This window comes from Spermophilus citellus (genome assembly GCF_964194105.1).
Source record: "Spermophilus citellus genome assembly, chromosome: 8".
Taxonomy (NCBI): domain Eukaryota; kingdom Metazoa; phylum Chordata; class Mammalia; order Rodentia; family Sciuridae; genus Spermophilus; species Spermophilus citellus.
In genome coordinates this window covers 113497228-113508313 of record NC_138189.1, presented here as the reverse complement: position 1 = coordinate 113508313, position 11086 = coordinate 113497228, and the positions used below count along the sequence as shown (strand labels likewise).

At 34.2% G+C, this 11086-nt stretch overlaps 1 pseudogene across 1 annotated transcript; it reads left to right on the top strand.

Annotated features, from left to right (window-relative positions):
- The first annotated feature begins 1014 nt into the window (after positions 1–1014).
- Positions 1015–10452, top strand: LOC308654715 (lupus La protein homolog; annotated as a pseudogene). The gene is made up of 3 exons: positions 1015–1122; positions 9434–10029; positions 10153–10452. The product of its transcript is annotated as a lupus La protein homolog (transcript).
- The last annotated feature ends 634 nt before the right edge of the window (positions 10453–11086 follow it).

Sequence of the window (11086 nt, the reverse complement as noted above, 5' to 3'; positions counted from 1 at the left end):
GACAATGTTTAGAGATGTTTGATCTAATTGTGATTTAAGGTAAATTCATTAGCTTCATTAAAGGCCTACAGAATTTGATGGGATGTATAGAATTGAGGTTTGAACTGAGGATTTTATGTTGAGGTCCGGCACTTTGATGGTATGGAGGTTAGTATATGTTATCTTCTTTGGGGAGTTGCTCAAATGCAGGTGGATATTAACAAGAGATTAGACAGGAGTACTTGGGGGTAGTTTAGGGCTTAGGTGGACTATGGACCGATTCATAGTACTCATCTATTTGCATTTAGTAAGTTGTACGTAATCTGGTTGGTCATGCTTAAGAGGAAAGATGGGGAAAAGGTAAGGAAGCAAACCAAGAAAGAGAGAGGGAGAGAGGAAAGAAAGAGAAAAGAATAGAAAATAAAAGGAAATGATAATAAAAAGAAATAATAATAAAATGCAGTAAAATAAAAATTACATTTAAAAAATAATAGTATAATTATAGAAAAGAAAAAAAATTTAAATTAAAAAATTTAAAAAAAAATTAAAAGAAAAAAGGGACGCTGTTAGGCTTCTATTTTCTTCGCTTCCAGTAGGTGGTGCTGTGCCTTCCGTGCCAAGATTTTGCCTTCTGGCTGTAGGAAACAATCCATGTGAGGCCGCTCCCTCCTTCCCCCACTGGTGCCTCTCAAAACCTGTTAGCTTAGGTTTATTCCTGGTTTCTACTCCCCTGGCTTCTCCTGTCAGCCAGGCCTTTCCCAGTGTGATACCTCTCGGCAGTTCAAACTACCCTCTGGGCCTGCAGTTTCCTGGACTTGGAGTGCGGCTTTTGGGAACCAGCACCTTATTGTTTTGATTCCCTGCACTAGCCCCTCCTCTGAGAGCTGGCGAGACAGGTTTCCTTTCTGCCGCTGGTGGGAGGGGGGAATTGGAGGTCAGGTGCCTTTACCTTTCCCCCATGCCTCTATTCATGCTCACTCTGTTAATCACGCCCCCGGAAAGCTGGGGAGAGATTTTATGTGATTTCCCCGCTGTATGGGAGGTGGTCTAAATGTCACAGACCTGTTCTATCACTGCTGCAATCTGTTGAAAACTGGCGATGGTGATGTCAGCTCTCCAAGATGGTGGCCGCTGGCTTCCTCGGTGGGCTGACCGAATAGCATCACTGTAGTATGCTGATTTTAACTCCTTTAGATATATACTCAGGAGTGTTATAACAGGTCAATTATTGGTTTCATTTCTAGTGCTAGATTTGAGGAATCTCCATACAGCTTTCAAGAGTAATTGCACTAATTTGCAGTCCCACTACAATATATGAGTGTACTCTTTTCCCCACATCCTTGCCAACATTTATTGCTACTTATATTCCTGATAATTGGCATGCCAACTGGAGTGAGGGGACATCTCAGTGTAGTTTTAATTGGAATTTTTCAAATTACTAGAAATGCTGAACATTTTTTCATGTATTTCTTGACTTTTCATATTTCTTCATTTAAGAAGTATCTGTTTAGTTCCTTTGCCCATTTATTGATTGGGTTGTTTTGTTAGTGTTAACCTTTTTAAATTATTTGTATATTCTGAAAATAATGCCTTATCTGAGGTGCAGGTTGCAAAGATTTCTCCCATTTTGTAAGTTCTCTCTTCACACACTTGATTCATTGTTGTGAAAAAAGATTTTTAGTTTGATATCATCATATTTATTGATTTTTTTCTTTACTTGTAATGCTTTAGGGGTCTTGTTGAGGAAGTCAATTTCTAAGCCATCATGTTGGAGTGTTGGACCTACTTTTTTCTTTGAGTAGGTGCAGAATTTCTGATCAAATACCTAAGTCTTTGACCTACTTTGACATGAGTTTTGTGCAGGGTGAGAAATATTGGTGAAATTTCATTCTGCTACATATGGCTTTCTAGTTTTCACAGCAATAAATTTTTTGAAGAGGCTATCTCTTCTCCAGTGTATGATTTGGGCACCTTTGTCTAGCATGAGATAATGGTATTTATGTGGGTTTGTCTTTGTGTCTTCTATCCTGTTCCATTGGTGTTCATGCCTGTTTTGGTGCTGATATCATGCTGTTTTTGTTACTATAGCTCTGTAGCATAATGTAAGTTCTCCTGCTTCAATTCTCTTACTAAGGATTTTGTTGGCTATTCTGGGACTCTTATTTTTCCCAAATGATTTTCATGACTGCCTTTTCTATTTCTATGAAGAATATAAGTGAAATTTTAATAGGATTTATGTTAAATCTGTAGAGCACTATTGGTAGTATGGCCATTTTGACAATATTAATTCTGTCTATCCAAGAACATAAAATATCTTTCTATCTTCTAAGGTCTTCTTCAATTTTCTTTAGTGTTCTGTACTTTTCATCGTAGAGATCTTTCACCTCTTTTGTTACCTCAATTCCCAAATATTTTATTTTCTTTTTAGAAGCTATTGTGAATAGGATTGTTTTCCTAACTTCCCTTTCAGTTGATTTGTCACTTGTGTATAGAAATGCAATTGATTAATAAATGTGAATTTTATATTCTGCTACTTTGCTGAAATCATTTATGAGTTCTGGAATTTTTTTCTGGTGGAGTTTCTCTGGTCTTCTAAATATAGAATCATATTATCAACAAATAAGGATAGTTTGAGTTCTTCTTTTCCTATTAATATCTCTTTAATTTCTTTTTTCTGTTTAACTGCTTTGGTTATATTTTCAAGGGCTATGTTGAATGGATGTGATAAAATTGGGCATCCCTGTCTTGTTCCAGTTCTTAGAGGAAATGCTTTCAATTTTTCTCTGATTAGTATGAAATTGGCCTTGGGTTTAACATATATAACTTTTACAATATTGACGTATTTTCCTTATATTCATAGTTTTTCTAGTGTTTTGAGCATGAATGGATGCTGTATTTTTTCAAATGCTTTTTTGGCATCTTTTGAGGTAATCATGTGATTCTTGTCTGTTTTTTTTTTTTTAATTTTTTTTTGGTTGTTCACAACATTACAAAGCTCTTGACATATCATATTTCATATATTAGATTGAAGTGGGTTATGAACCCCCAATTTTACCCCCAATGCAGATTGCAGAATCACGTCGGTTACACATCCACAATTTTACATAATGCCCTATTAGTAATTGTTGTTATGATGAAACTTTTTAAAATATATTTTTAGTTGTCAAAGGACCTTTATTTTACATATTTATATGTGATGCTAAGAATTAAACCCAGTGCTTCACATATGCTAGGCAAGTGCTCTACCACTGAGCCACAAGCCCAGCCCAATGTGATGAATTATGTTTATTGATTTCCATATGTTGAACTAACCTTGCATCTCTAAGATAAAATCCACTTGCTCATGGCACACTACCTTTAAAATATGTTTCTGTGTGTGATTTGCCAGTATGTTAATTAAGAATTTTTAGATCTATGTTTATTAGGGATATTGGTCTGAAGTTTGCTTTCCTTGATGTGTCTTTGCCTGGTTTGGGTACCAGGATGATACTATCTTCACAGAATCAGTTTGGAAGGGTTCTCTCCTTTTCTATTTCATGGAATAATTTGAGGAGGAGTCATGTTAGTTCTTCTTTTACTGTCTGGTTAAACTCCACTGAGAAACTGTCTGGTTGTGGGCTTTTCTTTTTTGATAGGTTTTTGAGGGTGATTTCAAGTTCTTGCTTAAAATTGATCTGTTTCAATTTTCTATGTACTTCTGATTTAACTAGAGTAAGTAATATGTCTCTAGAAATTTGTTGATGTCTTCAAGATTTTCTAATTTATTGGATTATAAATTTTCAACATACTTTCTGATTATATTCCATATTTCAGTATTGTCTGTGGTAATGTTTCCTTTTTCATCATGAATTTTAGTAATCTGAGGATTTTTTTCTTTTTACTTTTGGTTAGGTTGGCTAAAGGTTATCTATCTTATTTAATTTTTTCAAAGAACTGACTTTTGTTTCATTGATTTTTTTGAATTGTTTTTTATTTGTTTCAATTTTATTGATTTTGATCCTGGTTTTAATTATTTCTTGTCTTCTACTGCTCTACTTCTTTTTCTAGGGCCTTTATATGTAATGTTTGAGTATTCATTTAGTTACTTTCTGTTCTTGTAATGAATGAGCTGAATGCTATACTTCCTGTTAGAAGTGCCTGTAGAGTGTCCCAGAGATTTTGATACATTGAGTCACTATTCTCATTTACCTTTAAGTCTTTTTTATTCCATTTCTGGTATCTTCTGCTATCCATTCAACATTCAACATTCATTAGTCTTCAGGTGTAGAGTAGCTTCTGTTTTTTATCTTATCGTGGATTTCTAACTTCAGTCTATTATTATCTTATAAAATGTAAGGTATTATCTTTATTTTTTTATTTGTTAAGAGTTGCTTTGTAGTCTGGGATATGGTCAATTTTAGAAGGATCCATGTGTGGGTGGGAAGAAAGTGTATTCAGTAATTGATGGATATTGATGAATGAAATATTCTATATGTCTATTAAGTCTAAATTATTAAATGCATTTCCTAATTCTATAGATTTTTATTTTGTTTTTTGTTTGAAAGACATAGCCACTGATAAGAAAGGCATGTTAAAGTCATCCAGTATTATTGTGTGTGATCTGTTTATTTCTTGACATTGAGAAGGGTTTATTTGATGTACATAGATGTTCCATTGTTTAGTGCATAAATATTTAAGATTGTTATTACTTGTTGATGTACAATTTCCTTAAGTAGTATGAAATGGCCTTCTTTTCCCCTTTTGATTAAATTAGGCTTGAAGTCCTCTTTATCTGATATGAGCACAGGGACCTCTGCTTCTTTATGAGATCCGTGTTATTGATGTGTTTTTTTTTTTTTTCAGTCTTTTTACCGGAAGTGTCTTTGTCTATGAGTTGAGTCTTTTGGAGACAGCACATTGTTGGGTCTTTTGTTTTAATCCAATCTGCCATTCTGTGTTTTAGTTGATGAGTTTAGGCCATTGACATTGAATGTTATTTTACAGAAATCATTTTTAATCTCTGTTATTTTTATTTATTTATGGTTTTTAATTTATATTCAGTTTCTCATTTTATTGACCATTTTTCTAATGTAGTTTCTTCCTCTGATGGTTTTTAATTTTATTTTTTATTTCTTCCTGAAATATTTTATAAGTATGTTTTATAGTGCAGGCTTTATAGTTATGAATTCTTTTAACTTTTGTTCACTGTAGAAGGCTTTTATTTCATCTTTCAATCTGAAGCTTAATTTTGCTGCATATAGTAGTTTTTATTTCTTTCAGAACTTGGTGTATATGATTCCAAGACCTCCTAGTGTTTAGAGTCTAGATTGAAAAAAAAATCACCTGAAATCTGGATTTGTTTACCTCCAAATGTGACCTGTAGTTTTGCTTGAGCAGTCTTTAAAATTCTATCCTTATTTTGTATGTTGGACATTTTTATAATAAACTCCATTGATGTGGATCTGTTGTAATTTTATATATTTAGAGTCCTATTTAGAGTATTCAGATACTGTTTCATTGAAAAGATTGTGCATTCCTTTAGTTTGTATTTCAGAGACTTCCCCTATCTGATGATGAATCTTAAATATGGCCTTTTCATTGTATCCTATATTTGTTGAAAATTATGTTCATGACCTCTTAACAACTTTTCTCCATGAACAACTTTGTTTTCAAGTGTATATATTTTGTCTTCATTGCATGAAACTCTATCATCCAAGTGATCTAGTATTCTGGTGATGCACTTTCTATTACATTTTTAATTTGATTTATTGATTTCTTCATTTTGAGGAGCTCCATTTGGTTCTTTTTCGGAATCTCCCTGTCTTTATTGAAATTATCTTTCACTTTCTGTATTTTCTCTCATTTGTAATTTTCTCTCAACGTAATGATTCAACCCATTACATTGTCTTTTATCTGACAGATCATTTTCTCCACTGTCATATTAGTGGATCCTGTCATTGAGATATTTTGGCTCATATAGGATGATTTGTTCCCTTGTTTTTTCATATTGTTTGTGTGTCTATCTATATATCTGTATGAATTGAGTTGACAGAACTTCTACCTATAAACTTACCATGTTGCTAAAAGTTTATATACCTCATTTTTTAATGGGGAGACAAATAACAACAGCTAATGCAGATGATATATAGTGTTAAGCTAAATAGTTCCTATGATGCCATCTACAATATTAATTGCCTTAATAGACAGAAATGGTAAAGAATTGCCATCTGTAAAAACAGAAAGTATTCAAAAAGGTTTGCTATTTCAAACAGTGAAGAAGGAGAATGCAGAAGAGATGTTGGATGTGATGATTATGAGAAAGGAGGAGAGAAGCAGAAGTAAAAAAAATAAAGGAAGTATGAAAGAGAATATAATAGAATTTGGCTGTCAGCAAAAGAAAAGATAGAAAGAGAATCAAGAGATATGGACAAGTGAAAAACAATACAAAACAAAACCAAAATATACTAATCAAAAACCATAGCCCTCAAAAGACAAAGACATGAAAATAACTACCTTCAAAACTGCTAGAAATGAGAAAAGCGACACACATATGTTTATATACATCTGTCCAGGAACCATTCAAATTGGTTGCTCCAATTTGCAGTCTCACCAGAGGTTGGGGAGGGTTCCTTGATGGAAAATTAAGGAATTCTTTTTAATTGCAGTTGTTCAAAAATTATCCATGATAATATATATTGGTTGTCTGTTTCCAAGTGTCTTTATGTTTTTCTTGAGGTATGTAGTGAGCACAAAGTTAGTAGTCACAGACTCTAGAGTCCTTCTTTTTTTATTGCTCATCATGTTGCTGGCTAGAGCTCAAAATTTCTCATCTTTCCTTCTCAGCAATATGAGCAATATGAGGTGGGAGCAGGTTGGAGAATGTTGTCTTCTCCACTCTCAGTGGGGGTTTTCTCTGAAGGTGTGGTTTAGGTCTACTTAGTCCTCCAGTGTTTCACTGAATGGCAATTCATCTGAAGATTTTAAATCAGCACCCTCCCGAGCCCAGCAAGAGATCCACACTGGGAGTCTGAACCCCAGGAGTCGCCCTGGGTTCTGCTTGAGTGGTGAAGAAGCCAGTCCTTCACCCCTCTGCCACCTGTGGGTCTTGTCCTTTCCAGCCTCTCTGGCTCAGTCACAAGTACACAGTCATTCCCACCCACCCTATCAAAATTCTTAGACTTCCCCCAGCTGGTCCTATGAGCCTCCAGATTCAAAAGGTTTGAAAGGAATCTGGAATCTTTTGGTTTGGATGTCCTGTATTCCCATTGGTGAATCACTCTCCACCTGAATTTTTCTTGATTTTCTAGTTGCACTCTGAGTCATGGTGCAGACCTTGGCTTGGTCTGTTTTTCAAACAGCTTGGATTGCACAGGTCTGGGCACCAGCTGCCGGCTGACATAGCACAGTGGAAAAAATGGCATCTGCATTGGCTATCCATATGCAGCATCTTTCCTACATCAAGATATAGTTACTCACCCACTGGATCAGTTCAACAGTGTTCTGGATCTCTGCTTTTTCCATATCAAGACACATTATGGTGCCACCTGAAATGCAGGTTGTTTTAGTTCTCTTCCCCAATTTGCCTAGGGTGGATCCACTTGGGTGGCCACCAGCACTGGTGATAGGGTTTCTTTTATTTTATTATATCCAACCTTCTGAGTCTTTAAGCTATTCTGAGAGTCCAGTATTAAATACCAGCAAAATTCCTTATTTCACCCACCTCACTGAGAAGCTGTTTATTTGCATTCCTGGTCTCACACCAATTGAGCAGCTTGGAAAGAAATTTCCTCGACTTCTCCATCTTCTAGGACTCACATTTTAGCTTTAACATTTAGGTACATAAATATGTTTTATGTTTTTCTTGAGGTATGTATTGAGCACAAAGATAGTAGTCACAGGCTCTAGAGTCCTTCTTCTTTTTGTGTTGCTCATCATGTTGCTGGTTGGAGCTCAAAATTTCTCATCTTTCCTTCTCAGGAATATGAGCAATATGAGGTGGGGAGCGGGTTTATTAAATAGATTTATTTTATGCAGAATTTTTTCTATGATGTTAAATAGAATTGTCTTCATTTTCTGGAATTTGGATGTTCAAATTTTCTAGCATTATTTATTAAAAAGACTATCCTTTTTCTATTAAATTTTCTTAATATTTTTCCAATAATTTAAAATTTTGTGAATACATTTAATATTAGATTGTAATCTGTTTCACTGATTGATGCAACTATTCTTTCTCCAATGACACACTGCCTTGGTCAGTGGAGTGCTATACATAGTCTCAAAATCAGGTAAAGTAAGAATGTCGAATTTTATTTTTTGCTTTCTTTCTTTTTTTCTCTTTATTTTCATTTATTTCATTAAAAATATCTTTTATTTTTCCATATAAATTTTAGCAGCAGTTTATCAATCTGTAACACTGGCTGTTGTGGTTTTGTTTTGTATAATTGTGATTTTGTTAATCAATTTGGGGAGAATTGAGATTTTTAGAATATCCTTGAACACAGTGTATCTCTCTATTTAATTAGGTTTTCTTTAATTGCTCTCATTAAAGCTTTGTAGTTTTCACAGTGAAATGTTTGCACACATTTTGATAAATTTATACCTGCCTAGTTTCTGTTCTTAATTCTACTATAAATTGTATATTTCAATTCACTTTTAAATTGTTAGTTTATAGAAGTATAATTGATTTTTTGTATGCTGCACTATATCCTCTTACCTTTAAAACTCCACTTTTTAGCTCTAATAGCTATTTTTAATATATCTGATGATTTTATATGGAGATAATCATGTTTTCTATGAATTGAGCTAGTTTTATTTCTTCCTTTTTAATCTCTATACATTGTATATCCTTCACTTCTTTTAATGCACAAATTAAGTCGTTCAGAGCACATTTGAACATAAGCAGGAAAAGCAGGTTTCTCTGCATTTTTCTAGGGTTTGGGGGAAGTATTTAGTCTTTGACCATCAAGTATGATTTTAGAAGGAATATTTTTCCAAATTTAACATTGACAGTGTGAAGATGTTCAAGTCGTTTGGAGAGGTTTTTTGTCATGAATGAATGTTGATTCCTTTCAAAAGAAAATATCTTAAGTAGTTCTTCTTTCTTTTTTCATCTAATGATATGCTATGTTATACAGTTTGATTGTGAAAGGTAAACCAGCTTTGCATTCCTTTGATAAAGCCCACTAGGTTAGGATGCAAAATCCTTTTTTACCTATTGCTAGGTTGATTTGCTACTGTTTTGTTAAGTCGTTTTGTGCATATTTTCAAAAGGGACATTGGATATATATATATATATATATATATAGTTCTTCTATTCTTATGACCTTTTTGTTTGCTTTTGGTATTTGGATAATTATGGCTCCATAATATTTGTGCTGAAGTGTTCCCTACTTTTCTGTATCCCAGAAGATCTATCAAGAATTTGTCTTAGGCCAGCCAGCCACACTGTGAAGTGCAGACATTCTATTGCTGTTAGATAGCCACAAGGGCTGAAAGTGGTGCTAATGAAAAAAATGACTCTCTGGAGGCCAAAACCTGTCATCAAATGGAATATTATTTTGGAGACTTCAATTTGCCGAGAGACGATTTTTTTAAAGGAACAGATCAAATTGGATGAAGGCTGGGTACCTTTGGAAATAATGATAAAATTCAACATGTTAAACCATCTAACAACAGACTTTAATATAATAGTGAAAGCGTTAAGCAAATCTAAAGCAGAACCTCTGAAAATCAATGAAGACAAAACTAAAATCTGAAGATCTCTAAGCAAACCCCTCCCAGATGTGACCTAGGAGTATAAAAATGATGTAAAACACAGATCTGTTTATATTAAAGGCTTCTCAGCTCATGCTTCCCTTGAAGACATAAAAGAATGGCTAGAAGATAAAGATTAAGTACTGAATATTCAGATGAGAAGAACATAGCACAAAGCATTTAAGGGATCAGTATTTGCTGTGTTTGATAGTGTTGACTCTGCTAAGGAGTTTGCAGAGACCCCTAGACAAAAGTACAAAGACACATATCTGCTAATACTTTTTAAGGAAGATTACTTTGAAAAGAAGGAGAAAGAAGGAGGAGAATGAGGAGGAGGAGGAAGAGAGAAGGAGGAGGAGGAGGAGGAAGAGAAAGAAAAAAGAAAGTAAGAAGGAAGGAAGGAAGGAAGGAAGGAAGGAAGGAAGGAAGGAAGGAAGGAAGGAAGGAAGGAAAAGTGGAAAGCTAAGTTAAAAGCTAAACAAGAGCAAGAAGAAAAACAAAAGTTAGCAGAAGATGTTGAAATTTCCAGAAGAAAAGATCACGTTTGCTAAAATTTTCAGGTGACTTAGATGATCAGACTCATAGAAAAGATCTGCACTTCCTTTGTTCAAATGGTGAAATAAAATGGATAGACTTTTCAGAGGAGCAAAAGAGGAAATTATTCACTTTAAAGAAAAAGCCAAGGAAGCGCTGGATAAAACCAATGGTAACCTACACTTAAGGAACAAAAAAGTGACTTAGGAAGTACTAGGAGGTGTGGAAAAAGCAACTTTGAAAAAAAAAATCATAGGAGACCAACAAGAATCCCTAGACAAATGGAAGTCAAAAGGTCGCAGATTTGAAGGAAAAGGAAAAGGTAATAAAGCTGCCCAGCCTGGGTCTAAGGGAAAAGTACAGTTTCAGGGCAAGTAAACAAATTTTGATGGTGATGATGACCATAATGAAAATGGTGCAGCAGGAACAGTGAAAACAGCAAGAGAAGAAATAGACAAAGAAGAGCCTGCAAACAGAATACAACAGATACTAGTATGGCAATATGTAAAAATGTGGATGTGTAACCGATGTGATTCTGCAATCTGTATATGGGGTAAAAATGGGAGTTAATAACCCACCTGAATCAAATGTATGAAATATGATATGTCAAGAACTATGTAATGTTTTGAACAACTAATAATAATAATGATGATAAAAAGAAAACAGAAAATGGTGCTGGAGACTGGTAGTTTAGTAAATCATTTAAAAAATATTCCTTGTAGTTAGGTTTTAAGCTGCTTTTTGTCTTGGGAGGCTTTTAAAAAGAAAACCATATTAGGTCCACCTTTAAAACAAGAAAAAATAATTATTGTTTAACTTGTCTTTTTTTTCTGTTATCCAA